This window comes from Pteronotus mesoamericanus, unplaced genomic scaffold (assembly GCF_021234165.1).
Source record: "Pteronotus mesoamericanus isolate MK-2021 breed Mesoamerican mustached bat unplaced genomic scaffold, CSHL_Meso_final contig_438, whole genome shotgun sequence".
NCBI classification, from domain to species: Eukaryota; Metazoa; Chordata; class Mammalia; order Chiroptera; family Mormoopidae; genus Pteronotus; species Pteronotus mesoamericanus.
In genome coordinates, this window is record NW_026555165.1 from 1,434,808 (window position 1) to 1,449,444 (window position 14,637).

Here is a 14,637-nt window from a genome sequence, read left to right on the forward strand (position 1 = left end):
TGCTCCCCGGGAGCTGACGCACTCCTGGCGAAGACTATACAAGCCTCTCCCATCACCATTTACCCCCTTTTCCTCTCATCTACTTGCCCCACCCCCTTTTCCTCTGACAATCACTGTACAGTTGTCTGTGTCTATGATTTTTTTCCTTAATCTCTTCACCTTTATCACTCACCTCCCCCAACCCCCGCTCCTCTGACAGCTGGGGGTCTGTTTTCTGTATCTACGAATCTGTTTCTATTTTGTTTGTCAGCTTATTTCATTCATTAAATTCCACATATAAGTGAAATCATATGGTACTTGTCTTTCTCTGACTGGCTTATTTCACATACCAGAATGCTCTCCAGGTCCATCCGTGCTGTCGCAAAAGGTAAGAGTTCCTTCTTTTTATAGCCAAGTAGGATTCCATCATGTCAATGCACCACAATTTCTTTATCCACTTTTCTACCGATGGGCACTTGGGCTGCTTCCAAATCTTGGCTATGGTAAATAACGCTGCAATGAACGTAGAGGGGTGCACATATTCTTTCGAATTAGTGTTTCGGCTTCCTTCCGATCAGAATGTTTTTTAAAGAAAGGAGCCATTAAACTGATTTTAACCTAGAAGCACCCATGAAAATGTGGACAGACCATTTTTCCTAACTCAGTCAAGATCAGTGGTTCACTTCTCCCATAAGCAACCTGAGGTGACCTCTGAAAATGGGTCGCTAGTCACTTGACCCAGAAAACCCCACAAAGTCATGCAAATCAAGAGGTTAAACCCTTTTGTATTCACCTGAAGAACAGTGGTGAAACTGCCCAGGCCATCAAGGGTATGCATATCTGAAAAGCCACCAATGACTGAAGGATGTCACTTTAAGGAAGCAACGTGTGCCCTTCTGCCGTTATGGTGGTGGGGTTGGCCGCTGTGCCCAAGCCAAACCATGGGCCTGGACGCAGGGTCCGTGGCCCAAAAGGAGTGCTGATATTTGCTGTACATGTTTAAAGATGCAGAGAGTGATGCTGAACTTAAGGATCTAGATGTAGATTCTCCGGTCAAGGAGCCCGTCCAGGTGGACAAAGCTCCCAAGATGTGGTGCAGAACACACAGAGCTCACGGGCGGATTTGCCCACCCATGTTCTCCCGGCCCCCCTGAGGGGATCCTACTGAGAAAGAGCAGCTTATTCCTAACCAAGAAGAAAATGATGTCCCAGAAGAAACTGAAAAAATGAAACTTGATGGTCCAGAAGTAGATTTGGCATAACATAAATACTAATAAAAGTTTTAAAAACAATCAGCGTTTCAGACATGCATTCGGCTTGAATCCAAATGAAATTGTTATCTCCTGAAATGTGACTGCTCAGATGCTCTATCGACATGATTCTAAGACTAGACCATTCGTGAGTGCCACGCCTACCTTACGAGAAGGTTGAGGTATAGAAATATATTTGTCCTTTGCCCCCCACCCCCCATTCCTGGCACAGAGCTCCTACGACCCGTGGATTTTCCTGAGTGATAGCAGTGTCCCTTGTCAGTCATAAGCAGTCCCTTTGGAGCATCGTTTCCACTGGGACAGAAACTCCTGTGCTCAGAACCCTTGTGGACCTCACTCTTCGTACTGCTTGTTGACCTCAAGCAGGAATATATCTGCCAAGAACTCCTCGTGAGTAACCGGGGGGTCACTGTGAGACCCGCGGGCTCCTGCTACCCCGTGGGCTGCACGGGCCTGTTTTACTCATCTCTTATTCTCTTTAAATTCATGCTGAACTACTGTTCGAGGGAATAACTATAAAGGGCTTTAACGCATATGCATTAAAACTATTTCTTTATACTTCACTTGATGCGTTTGGTATTACTGATCTTTAAAAATTAAATGGTCTTTGATAAGAGAGGGAAAAAGACTGCCCTAATATCTAAAAAAGCGATTAAAAGACTTCTCCCCCTTTCTTTTCCATCAGTAGATTTGAGTAAAACATTTTTAACTGGAATACTACGTAGCTTGTGCCATTCATGTCGCATGGCATCAGGGGTCCCTGGTGTCAGTATGTCCTGTCCTAATTATACCTAACTAGCTTTGGGGACCCTCTTCTAAAAGGCGAAAGATTTATATGATCTGAAGAGAAACCAGAGTATAGGGGACTCTCTTCCAGAGAGTGATTTGATATTTCACTGCACTAGATCTATAGATCTTATTTTCTTTGGAAATGTTGACTCTCCCTTTGTGGTTCAACATGTAGTCAGACATTTAAGTTCTGCATGTTCTTGAAAACAACAAACAAACTGGCACCCTAATTGTAAGGTATCGAGTCGGGCACTGGCCCTTCAAATCATGCCTGTCAGTTGTGTCCTACAAACCTACGTCCTTAAATGTTACATAAGCTTTGGAGATCTATTCGTTTTGGAGGAAGAAGAGAACATCTCCCGATGTGGTTGTGGATGGATTACTCTTTGTACAGTAATTCCATCCATTTGTGCCAAAGATATTTTGAAGTTATGTGGTTGTGTTAGGTTCCCGTCTATTATATATTCCCAGTGAATTGCTCCTTTCCTCCGATCATCCTTATACCTAACACATAGTACCTGTTGTTTTAAGATTTATTTTGTATCATGTTATGCTGCAATATCAGCTTTGTTTGGGTTGGTGAAGTTTGCTTAATACACATTTTCTCATGCCTTTCACTTTCATTTTTTTCTGGCACCTGTATACGCGTGTACGAGAATGTTGTCTTTGTAACAGACTTTGGAAGACAGCCGGTTCACTACTATACTTGCACAGCTTGTCACATACTTTGAAAGTCTCTCTCTCTCTTTTTTAAAGGCTTTGTTTATTTATTTTTAGAGAGGAAAGGAGAAAGAGAGGGAGTGAAACATCTATGTGGGGTTGCCTCTTGCATGCCCCCTACTGGGGACCTGGCCTGCAACCCAGGCCTGTGCCCTGACTGGAACTTGAACTGGAGACCCTTTGGTTCATAGGCTGGTACTCAATCCACTGAGCCACACCGGCCAGGGCTGAAAATCTCTTGTCTTTTAAGACATATTTATAGGGATTACTGAATATTGTTTACTTATCTCTATCACTTCATTTTACATTTTCTATTTGCCATGTTTTTCTTTTACTCTTTTAAAATTAAATTTATTGGGGTGACATTGGTTAATAGGATCATATAGGTTTCAGGTGTATATTTATTTCTTTTCTTTTTAAATACTTTTTTTACTTATTTTTAGAGAAAGGGGAAGGGAGGGAGGAAGAGATGGAGAGAGAGAGAGAGAGAGAGAGAGAGAGAGAGAGAAATATACATTTATTTGTTTTTCCACTTATTCGTGCATTCATTGGTTGATCCTTTTATGTGCCCTGACCAGGTATTGAATCCGTAACCTTGGTGTATTGGGACGTCACTCTAAACAACTGAGCTACTGGTCCAGGGCTGTAACTGCATTTTTTAATAATGGCTGTGTTTAGCAACTGGCTTGCAAAATTCCTGAAAATGTAACAGCTGGTTCTATGAGCCTGGACAAGCTGCCTCCAACCACTGCTGAACAAGCCCACAGGTCCTCTCTTAGAGTCTGTTGCCCCGGACAGGTGGCCTTTGCATTTAGTTCAGGGCCTGGCAACAGGACAAGTGCTCAGGACAGGCTCAGGGTGCTTCTTCAGAACAGACGCTGGCGTGCCTGGTAGCTGTGTCCCCTCCCCCAGGACACAGCCCCAAAAGGTGACCTTTTCCCTCCTTGGCTCGAAGCTGTTGTTCATGCCAATCCACCCGCACCTGCCCCTACTTCAGCACAGGCTATGTGCCAAGAGCGCCCAGGACATGCCCTGACAGCAGCGTGGTCAGCCCGTGGCCGGACCCACGTCAGGTGCTCACAAGGGCGTCCAGGTGGGCAGGGGAGCACCCACTGCTGGATGCTCAGCCTCAGGACGGCTGCATTCCTGGGGCAGGAGAGCCCTGGGCTGTTCGACCCCACGGTCTACTCCCCACGTGTGTGTGTTCCAAAGCCTGGATCCCTATGCCATTCTCCAGGGTCACCTCGTTCTCTCCCTGGCAGCTGTCCCCTTGCAAATAACAGACAGTCATAAAGTTGAAGGCGACGTGCACTGGATACTTGCTCAAGAATAGACCTGCTGTGGGGTCATTGCAGCCTGCAATGTGGGGACTGTTCTTGCCCCAGGTCTCTGGATGAGAAACCCAGGACATGGGGCGGTGTGCTAACCGCCCACTGTCGCGTGGGAAGGACCCGGAATTTTTCCCTTTGTTCCCAATTGCGTTCCTTCACGTGGTCCCCTCGTTTCAGACACAGTTCTCCTGTCTCGTTCTACCTGTTGCTTACTCTGAGATGTTCTCAGCCTAGAGACCGTGGTGGGAGCTATGGGTCCGGGGAGATGGCTTGAAACGAGGGGGAGCTGGGAGGACGGAGCGGAGGAGGGGAGCAGGGGTCCTTGAGGGGACCCTGGGGCCACTGGCACCTCAGAGCCCCTGAGGAAGAGCAGGCCCAGAAGGACAGTCACAGAAAGTGCGAGAGGCCCGGGGACGGGGGGCACGGTGAGGAAGCTACCAGATGGTCAAGTAAATCAGCGCCAAAAGGCATCCCCAGGACCCCACGATCCGGGGCTGCCCGCGACCTTGGCAGGGGCTGTTTCTCCCTTTTCTGCTGGGTAGTGAGGAGACAGTGGCAGGGGCGCCGGACCCAAGAGCAGTAGGTTGAAGAAAGGCTGGGGGCCCACCAGCGTAGACCTCTTTCAAGAAGGAGAAAGTGCCCTGGGCGGGTGGCTCGGTGGGTGGGGGCATCGCCCTGCACACCAAAGGGTTTTGGGTTTGGTCCCAGTCAGCGCACTCTCTCTCTCAAATCAGTAAAACATGTCTCGGGTGAGGATTTTAAAAAGAGAAAGGAGGAGGGAGATACGATATAGAAGGAGGGCTCTGGGATTTGGATTTTAGGTTGTATTTTTTTTTTTCTGGTCTTCCATTTTTTATAAGCTGGGAGTTAGCGAATTTATATGCGGAGGGAAGGGAGCTGGCAGAGGTGAGGCTGAAGGTGCCGGTGACAGGCGGGGTGGTGGCAAGAGGGGACTGAGCCCACACACTGGGGGGGTCCAAGCTGCAGACAGAGGCCCTGCCTGGTGCTCGCTAAGTGGGAAGGGGGGTAATGGGTAGTGGGGGGCACTGAGCGGAGCAGCGGTGCATGTGACACCCAGTTTGGGAGGACAGGGTAAGGAGGCTGCCAAGACATGCAGCTGAAGCAGGAAGTGACACCCGTGAGGGGGACAGTCCCCTCAGGGGTCATTGTCCCGGGAGCCTTATCCTCAGGCTTCCATGTGGGTGCTGATTAGGTCTGCAGCCGTGAAGCTCATTCATCACCTCCTTTCTTACCACCAGGAGGGGATGCTCTCTCCCCATGGCCCCCATTGAAAGCTGCAGGAAGGCGTCTGTGGATTTCTTCCCAGCCTGTCAGGGGACCAGATGCCAGCCGCCTGCGGCCTGGGAGGGGCTCTCGCCAGACCCAGGGTCAGCCAGCACCTCCATCTTGGACTTCCAGCACCAGGTCAGTGATTTTTCTGTTGTGTCACAGGATGCCTCCAAGACACCGTGGTTCTGAAGGTCTCCCCTTCCTTGGTCAAACGGGAAAGAGGGCCTTGGAGCTGGCCTCTGTGGGCTCAGCCTGGTTATAGGAATTCACGGCAAGCGTTGGCCCTTTGCCTTTGCACTTGATTTATCTCTCCCATAATTTAGACCTGAGTTTCACCAGAAGGCAGAGGTTTCCGTTCTGATCTCTGGGTAGCGGTTACACAGGGGCCCCTTAGAGTTCTGCGCTCAATGCGCCGGGTCTGCCGGGGGCCTGGTAGTGCGGGAGTTAACCCTGGGTGCCGGAAGTGCTTGCCCAGGCTGGTCAGAGCAACGAAGGTGACAGATGTAAGGGTGGGCTTTGCAGAAAAGCTTGAAAAGGGAAGAGATGAAAGATTCTACAGAAACCTTGGTTTTTTTAGTCTCCTCGCTGAGTAGTTTTTTCATGTTTTAATATTTAGTGATTGATTTTAGAGAGAGAAAGAGAAACCTCGATTTGGTGTTGCGCTTATTTATGTACTTAATTGGTTCATCGGTTGCTTCTTCTATGTGCTCTGACTGGGGATCGGACCCACAAACTTGGTGTATCAGGATGATGCTCTAACCAACTGAGCTGCCTGGCTGGGGACCTCATTGAGCAGTTTCAAGTGAAATGGCTGCTGGTTGGGAATGTTGATGTCTATTAGGGGAAGTCTAGGCAGGGGGTATCCAGAAGGGAGAAGGACAAACGGCAGCTTTCAGAGTCTGTACACCCCCCACCCTCTGCTGAATTCCGGGTACAGGGAACAGGGCAGTTACCAAGATTTCTGGGCAAGGCTGCCTTTTGGCACTCAGACCTGAGGAGGTTGGCGGGGGTGGGGTGGTGTTGGCGCGGGGCAGGGACTTGTCAAAATAGCGCAGCAGGAGCAGCACTGAGCTCGTCTTCCTGCCAGAGCCAGGCACAGGACGTCCCCCATGCAGCCTGGGCCTGTGCTCTGGGTACAAATGGATTTAGGTTCTGCGGGGCCTGAAGCTCACACAGTCGGGTGGCCAGGCCAGGGCTGGGGGCGGTGGCGGGGGGGTTCCTTTTTAAGAAAAGAATACACAATTAGGAACGGAGCCTTGGAAAGGGTCCACGCCAGTGAGGGGCCCTGAAGCTTCAGAAAGGGAGATGTGTGGAGAAGAAAATAAAAGGGGCCAAGGACAGATGGAGCAGAAGGGACAGGGAAAGTGACCGTAGGTGGGAGGAGTCCAGGGAGGTGGACTTCTGAGCTGCAGACCAAATGAAAAGAGCCGGCCAAGGGGACTTCTGCATGAAGAGCATTCGGAGGCTGAAGCGGGCTTAGGAGTCAGAGCCCAGAGAAGATCAGTGCAGCCGGAGCGCGGGGAGCCAGGGCCAGGGGCTGAGCTCAGAGGGCCGGGCAGGGCCGGGTGCCCCAGCGTGGGGCCAGGACACCATGAGTGCTGGACCTGTGGGCAGCCATCGAAAGCCGAAGGCAAGGCAGGGAAGCTAACTGAGTGATGTGTGGAGAGTGACTGGCACAAAATTCCACAAATAAAGTGGCAGGTGCAGGTGTTGGTTGGGACGGTGTCACTAGGACCGGGCCCTTCTAGGCCTGACCTTTGGGGGACAGTCACGAGAACAGAGGGTGGTTCCTCCCAATTCCTGCAGAGGCTCCCTCTGCTAAGCCTGCCCCGTTACTCACGGCCTCCCCACGGAGCACCGGGGGACAGAGGGGCTTCCGTGTTCCCATGCCACTGGTCTTCGGAGGAAGTCCTGGGTCAACCTCAGGGGTCCTTAGCAACCCCAGAGGTGAGCTCCCATTCCCAGAATATCTGATGGCCACGTCGGGGTGGCAAAGATGGCGGGCTGTCTTGGAGCCCTGCGTGGTCCAGCGTGGAGCAGTCCTGGCCACCTGCACTCAGGTGGTCTCGTGGGGACCTCTGAGGTGCTGCAACCCCAAGCAGGAAGCATGTGGCACGGCAGCGGGGGACAAGGAAAGAGGGGCTGCGTTGCTGGGGTGCCCGACGGATAGGGAGTGATTAAGGGGGCCCTCAAGCCAGGAAGGGGGGCCCGTGGAGGACGAGCGGCAGGCGTGGATGGAGTGTGTGCCCAGGAAGCCTTGGCCTCTGTACCAGGTGTCTCGCTTCTCCCAAGGGGAGGCACAAGGTCTAGGTGCCTCCCTGCTCAAGGCCAGGACCGCGTCTTTGGAGTCTAAGGCAAGACACCAATCTACACATTGGCCCCAGTTCACGTCCATATTTGGCCTGGGGCGCAGGAAAAACCGGAGGCGAAGCTCCAGGGACCTCCCGTCAGTGCCTGCCAGCTGGTGCCGAGAATTGGGGTTTTCCCCCTGAGTTTGAGACTCGAACAAAGGACGTTTGGCCAGGTCAGAGTGATTCTCTTGGAGGCCAGGCAGAAAGTGTTTGCTCACAGTCCAGATAATGAGAGAGAGAAGGGAAGCAAGAAGTAACACGCTGTAGAAGAGAAGGGAAAAAACCACGGCAATAAACTGGACAAACGGCCCGCTGGTTACAGGGACCGAGCAGACTGTCTGCGAAGGAACAATAGCTGGGGAGGGGCTGGGAGTTCCAGGAAAAAAAGCCAAGCAATGATGAAACAAAGAAACCACGGACAAGGACTGGGAGCGGGGCGATGGTGAGGATGCCTTTGTCCCCTGTCCCTGTGACACGCTGGCCACAGTGAGGCCCTGCCCCCAGCCCGCTGCAAAGGAAGGCAAACAAAGCTGTGTTTGAAGGTGGTGACTGCTGTGTGAAGCCGTCGGTGGGAGGAGACCGAAGGGGTGGGGATCAGCCACACTTTAGTGCAGGAGACTTGGGTGGGGCACCCAGAAGGTCGGGTTTTAAGCAGGTAAAAGGGAAATATCTGCTTCAGGATGGGCGGGGCTGTCAGTCAACAGTGAGCCAGAAGGTGGCAGTGTCTACACAGACAGCAACCAGGCCTGTCACCAGATGTCTGTCCTTCACCCGGCCAAGCTAGTCACCAGGTGTGCAGCTCCAGATGGCCCCTTGCCGCTATCCAAGCCCACCCAGCCTTCCTCCCTTGGCCTGGTCTCCGGCTTGGTCTGCCCATGACAAAGTGCCACATCCCTGTGTGCCCACTGGGGAGACCCTCGCCTTCGAGATCTAAATGGAATCTTCTCCCCCTCCCATCTCGCATGTAGAAGAACCCCCAGCATCCGCCTCACTGTTTCCAGGGGTTGGGTGGGCTTGTTTTCCAGTCTCCCCGGCCAGGGTCCTGCACTGCTCACCTCCCGGGCCCCTGCCTCTCACTTCCTGGTCCTGTGTCTTCCATCTGCTGTGTGCGCGTCCTGGACTAGGCGTCAGTCTCTTAGCTAGGACTTCTCCTTGAAGAAGATACAGCTTGGGGAGAATAGAGGTGTATGCCTAGCAGGAAAGCAAACCATTTAGAATGGAATATTATAGATCCCAGTCTTTAAAAGTCCTGTGGTATCAAAACCCCAAGGACTTCTTTTCAGAAAGAGAACAGCCCATCCTAGAATTTATGTAGAATCTCAAGGGATTCTTCACAGCCTCAACACTCTTGAAAAAGAAGACCACCGTTGGAGGCCTCACACTTCATGAGTTCAAAACTTACTCCAAAGCTACAGTAATCCAAGCAGTGTGTTACTGCCATAAAGACAGACATGTAGGTCAATGAAATCAAAGAGAAAACCCAGAAATAAGTCTCCCATGGATGGTCACATGGTCTTCAGCAAGGGTGCCCAGACCACTCAATACGAAAAAGACAGTCTTTTCAACAAGCAGTGCTGGGACGACTGGACAGCCGCGTGCAAGAGAATAAAATCGGACACTTATTTTTACACCATACACAAAAAAAATTAACTCAAAATGGATCAAAGACCTATACATAAGAAGTGAGACTGTAAAACTCTTAGAACAAAACCTAGGGCAAAACTCCATGACATTGGATTTGGTAATGATTTCTTGGATATGACAAGCAACAAAAGAAAAAAATAGATAAATTTAACTACATCAAAATTAAAAAAAAAACTTCTGTACATTAAAGGAGGCAGTCCACAGAGTGGAGGCTAGTACTTACAAATCATACATCTGATAGGGGCTTGATAACCAAAGAATATAAGTAACTCCTACAAATCAACCACAGAAAGACAAACAACCCATTAAAAAATGGTCAAAGGACTTGAAAAACATTTCTCCAGAGATGATATATAAATGACCAATAAGCTCATTAAAAGTTGATCACCATAACTAATCACTAGGGAAATGCCCATCCAAACCACAGTGAGATCCAATTTCACACACTTGGGATGACTACTATTAAAAAAAAAAAAAGTGACTGGTGTGTCTCAGTTGTTGGGCGGCATCCTGCAAAGTGGAAGGTCGCTGGTTCGATTCCCGGTCAGGGCACGTGCCTGGATCACAAGTTCAATTCCCTGGTTGGGGCACATGTGAGAGGGAACCCATTGATGCTTCTCTCTCACATCGATGTTTCTCTCCCTCGCTTTCTCCCTCCCCCTCTCTCTAAAAATAAATAAATAAAATCTTTTGAAAAAGAAAAGAGAAGACATACAGTAACATGTGGGCAAGGATATGGAGAAACTGGACCTCTGGTGCCTCGTTGGTGAGTGAATGTGCATAGTACAGACACTGTGGGACACAGGATGGCTGCAACAAAGATCATGCCAAGTAAAATAAGCCAGACCCAAAGGACAGATGGTTTGTGATGCCACCTATATGAGATGCCTGGCAAAGTCAAATTCATAGAGATGGGAGGCAGAACGGTGGCTGCCAGGGGCTGGGGGAATGGACTGTTATTGTTTCAAGGGCAGGGGTTTTCCGGGCGGGAGGATGAAAGCCGTCCTGGAGGCAGACGGTGATGCTGGTTGCAGGACAGTGAGCCGCACACCTAGGGCTGGGAAGATGGTCACTCATGGGGTGTACATTTTACCGCAATATACTGGTATCCCTGCCCCGCTTTGTTCCTTTCAACTTCTCTCCTGTTAACAAACCCTGTAAAGTTGTTTACTTCCTCATGTGTTTATCTCCCTTCAGCGATATCCCTGGCACCTCCCCTTCCTTGTCCAAATGGCTGACGGAGATGTTTTCCTAAACAAAACTGTTCTCGCCCTGCTAACTGCGTTGAAAACTTGCCATCTGGTGCACGCGTTGCTCTCCTGAGACACTGAGGAGTCCAAGTCCACAGCTGAGACTCCCGGCTCTGCTCCACCAGCTGCCAGGCTGAGGGCAGACCTGGGGGCCGCAGGAGCGGATTTATCAGGGTCAAGGCCACTTTGGGCAGCCTCTGGTGGGCTGCCAACAGCCCCTTCTGGCAATGTCCCATCTGTCTGAGCATCACAGATCAAGCCTCGGATGAGCAGGGCCTGGGGAGGAAACAGAATGATGGTGGCCCAGAGTGTGGGGCGCGTGTGCATGTGCGTGCGCCCGCGTGTGTTCAGACGCCCCTGGAGAGGTTTGGGGCGCAGGGGGCGAGAAGATTAAAAAAAGACCAAAAGCTCTTACGGTGGGTGGATATGACAAGGTGAGCAGGAAACAGACAATGTGTTCCAGGCGTAGACGTACAAAGCAGGGGCAGAGAGGGCACAGCGAGCAGTCCACAGAGCAAAAACTGCCGTTGGATAAGCACTTACCATGTGCCAGGCACCAAACACTGATAGCACCCACAATTACTCTCGCTACATGACAAACATTGTTCTAGTAGACACACAATGATACAAGGCAAGCCGCAGATGCAATTATAAATATTCTACTAGCTACAGTTTATTTTTTTTTTTTTTGGCAAAGGAATTAAAAATAGTCATGGGTATATAAAGTACAGCATAGGGGATATAGTCAATAATATTGTAATGACTAGGGTGTCAGAGGGGTACTAGGTTTAGCGGGGTGATCACTTAATATAATATTGTACATCAGCTGTAATTGAAAAATAAAAAAAATATTTTAAGAACTGAAACAGAAGTTTATTAACATGTATACCTAATGTGTACCTAGGATATACCCAGAGGAAAATGAGTAACTTTTTTACATTAAAAAAAATGTTTAAGGTGAAATTAATTGAAAATATATTCTATGTAGCCCAATAAATGCAAAATATTATCATTTCAACATGCGACCAATATCAGAAATTATTAGTGAGACATTTCACATTCTCTTTTCGTATTGTCTTCAAAATCTGCCGGAAATGTGCACTTCCTCCATCCCACTCCCTCTGGATAAGACATGTTCCCGACGTATCATGTGGCTGGTAGAGGCTCTGTCGGACAGAGCAGTTTAGATATGTTTATCCAATATGTAAGCATTTTGACTACATTAATTTATTTAGTCCCCATCACCATGCTTTTGTTATCCTCATTTTACAGATGAGCAAAGTTAAACCCTGAAAGAAAACAGCTGAGCTGGGATCGGAACCACCAAGCTCAGGTAAGCGTGGGTCCACCAGAATCAGGTCTCCTAAACTCCTTATAGCCCCTGTCTGCAAATACCATCATATTCGGAGGCCCTGGGGATTACACATATGAATTTGGAGGGACATACATCAGCCCATAACACACATGTTACATTTGTGTGATAACAAAAACAGCCTATGTTCCCCATAGAAAATTTGGAAACTTTCAGAAATGCAGAAATGAAGGTCAGAATCCCTGCAAAAATCATATTGATTGTTTTGTTGAAGGGTCTATGAAAGGTTTACAGTTAGAGCTCAGATTTAGAAGGAAATTCAAACAGAAGGCACTCAAAGATGAATGAAGGCCGTGGCAGGGCAGGCCAGGTGGTTAGAGCGTTGTCCCGCTAGGCCAAGGTTGCGGGTTCCATCCTCAGTCAGGGCACAACGTGCAAGGATCCACCAATGAGTGCATCAACGAGTGGAACAACAAATCGATGTGTCTGTCTCCACCTTCCCCTCTCTCTCTAAAAATCAATAGATAAATTAAAAAAGAAAAGGCACAGGAGACTTGCCAGAACACCTTCCATAGAGCACTGTAATGTTAACTGAGCTGAGCTGAGGTCATGGGACAGGGGGTTGTTTTTCTCACTCTGTCTCCCTACCTAACTGGATTTTCTGCATTGTCTTTAATGAGCACCTGTGATTTTTTACAATGGGGAAAATAGACGACTCCTATAGAATGCTGCCTGGGAGGACAACCGAAAGGAACTTTGAATTCAGTTCTGAGTAAGATGAAAGTCAGCGCAGGCTGAGGGAAGATGGGAGCCCATCCGCAATGGGGCTTTGCCTTCCGACCGGCAGGGAGGACTGTGTGTGCGTGCGCGTACGTGCTGGCTTTCCCAGCAAGGAGCCGGCGTTCACCTGGTCCCAGGTGGGCAGCAGCGTTTCTGAAGGAGCTCCTGGCTACTTGAAATAAGGTTCCCGGGCCGGGACTAATTATACCCTGACTGCTGAGTAAGAGCGTGCTGAGTCACGGGCAGCGGTCTTTGCAAAATTACAGTGGAAAATGAGAGAGGGAAGGTTGGCGAGGGTCACAAGGTCATTCCCGGTTTTGAAAGAGGAGAAAGCAGAGACCTCCCACCCTGGGCTGAGCGGGAGTGAAGAGGTGATGCGGGCAGCCCCAGAGAAGGGGAGTGGTGGCCTCTGGGAATCAGCATGGACTCAATAGCCCCAGCTCCAGGTCCACCTGGCGGCGACCCTTGTGACACTGGTTTCTTGCTGTTGAGATGAGGAAACAGGGAGCATTTTCCAGGACACTTAGGTCAGACGGGAGCAGATGGAATCGTCCTATCCCCCCAGTCAGGAGGTGGGTGTCAAGGTGAAGGCAGGTTTCCAGGTCTAAGACGGAAGGCTCTGTCCTGGCCAACGTTTTTCATCAGTCGCTAGGGATTAGTGATACCGAGGAAAACAGGGAAGATGTATGCCTGCCCTTGCAGAGTGTGTTAGCGCATGTCACCTGTTCTGTTATCAAGGGAAGTTCGTTCGGGCTTTAAGGAAACATAGCTATTTGTTTGACCTCATGGAGACAGGGACAGCCCACATATCAACAACTAACTATCTGTTAGGGTTTAAATGACTGTTGCCTCATGGGCGGGACATTTTTCTAACCTTGGAGCACAGGTGTGGTCCCAGAGCAGTGTGATTGGGCAACTGGTCCGTGCTGGTGAGACCCAAGTCGTTCGCTCAGGCTCAAACCCACCCCTCCCCCGTACCTCCTCTCTTCCTCGCGTCCATATGCCTCAGGGGACCGTGGCCCTCGCACCCCAGGGCTCACCCCGCTGGCCTGAGGGGAGCCTGTTTCCCCTGAGGGCACTTGGTACAGGAAAGGGCACGTGCCCCAAGGTGACCAATATTCTGAAAAGTCCAGGAAGATGAAGGGGTGGCTTCTGGGACGCGTTTTCTCCCTCCAAAAAGAAAGGCACATACTGCCCATCAGAAATGTTTTTATCAGCAAGTAGCAGGGCACCCCAGCCTCATGGCCCAGACCCTGGCGAGTGGTGATTTCAGAGCGGAGATATTTAATGAGCTCAGTGCCAATGCCTGGGGGTTGCTGGTTCCTGGCCTCAGTGTGGTGGTGAGTTTCTAGCTCTTCTTATCTGTACAAGACATAGGGCAGAGAGAAGAGGGTTGGGCACTGGAGTGCAGTCAACTGCAAACAGAAAATAACGCTCCTAACGTCTGGAGCGCTCAATATCCGGGACAGTGCTGGCCCCTTGGTTCCGTCAAGGACAGGGAGACAGGAAGAACCCGCGCCCACAACCAACAAGCCAGATGACAAGTGAGGAATGTTGATGAAGACAAAGTTCACAGAAAAGGAAAAACTAGCCACCGTGAAGCAGATGGAAACACGCTCAACATCTCTCATAATAAGAGCAATTAAAAGGGAAATAATGCGGTGGTACCGCTTTGCACCTAGCAGACCAGCAAAAATCGAAATGTTTAACCCCAGGCTCTGGTGGGAAGATGGCAAGGAAGCAGGTGCTGCCATGCATGAAGGGAAACAGCATAGTCCCTATATGTCCACACTGTGATGTCATATCAAGGGACCTGAAGCCCACTCTCCCATGGGACTTCCTATTAAATGACAAAAAATGTCCTCACTGGCTAAGCCACATTCAGTAGGTTTTCTGTTACCTAGAACCAAATAATGTCCC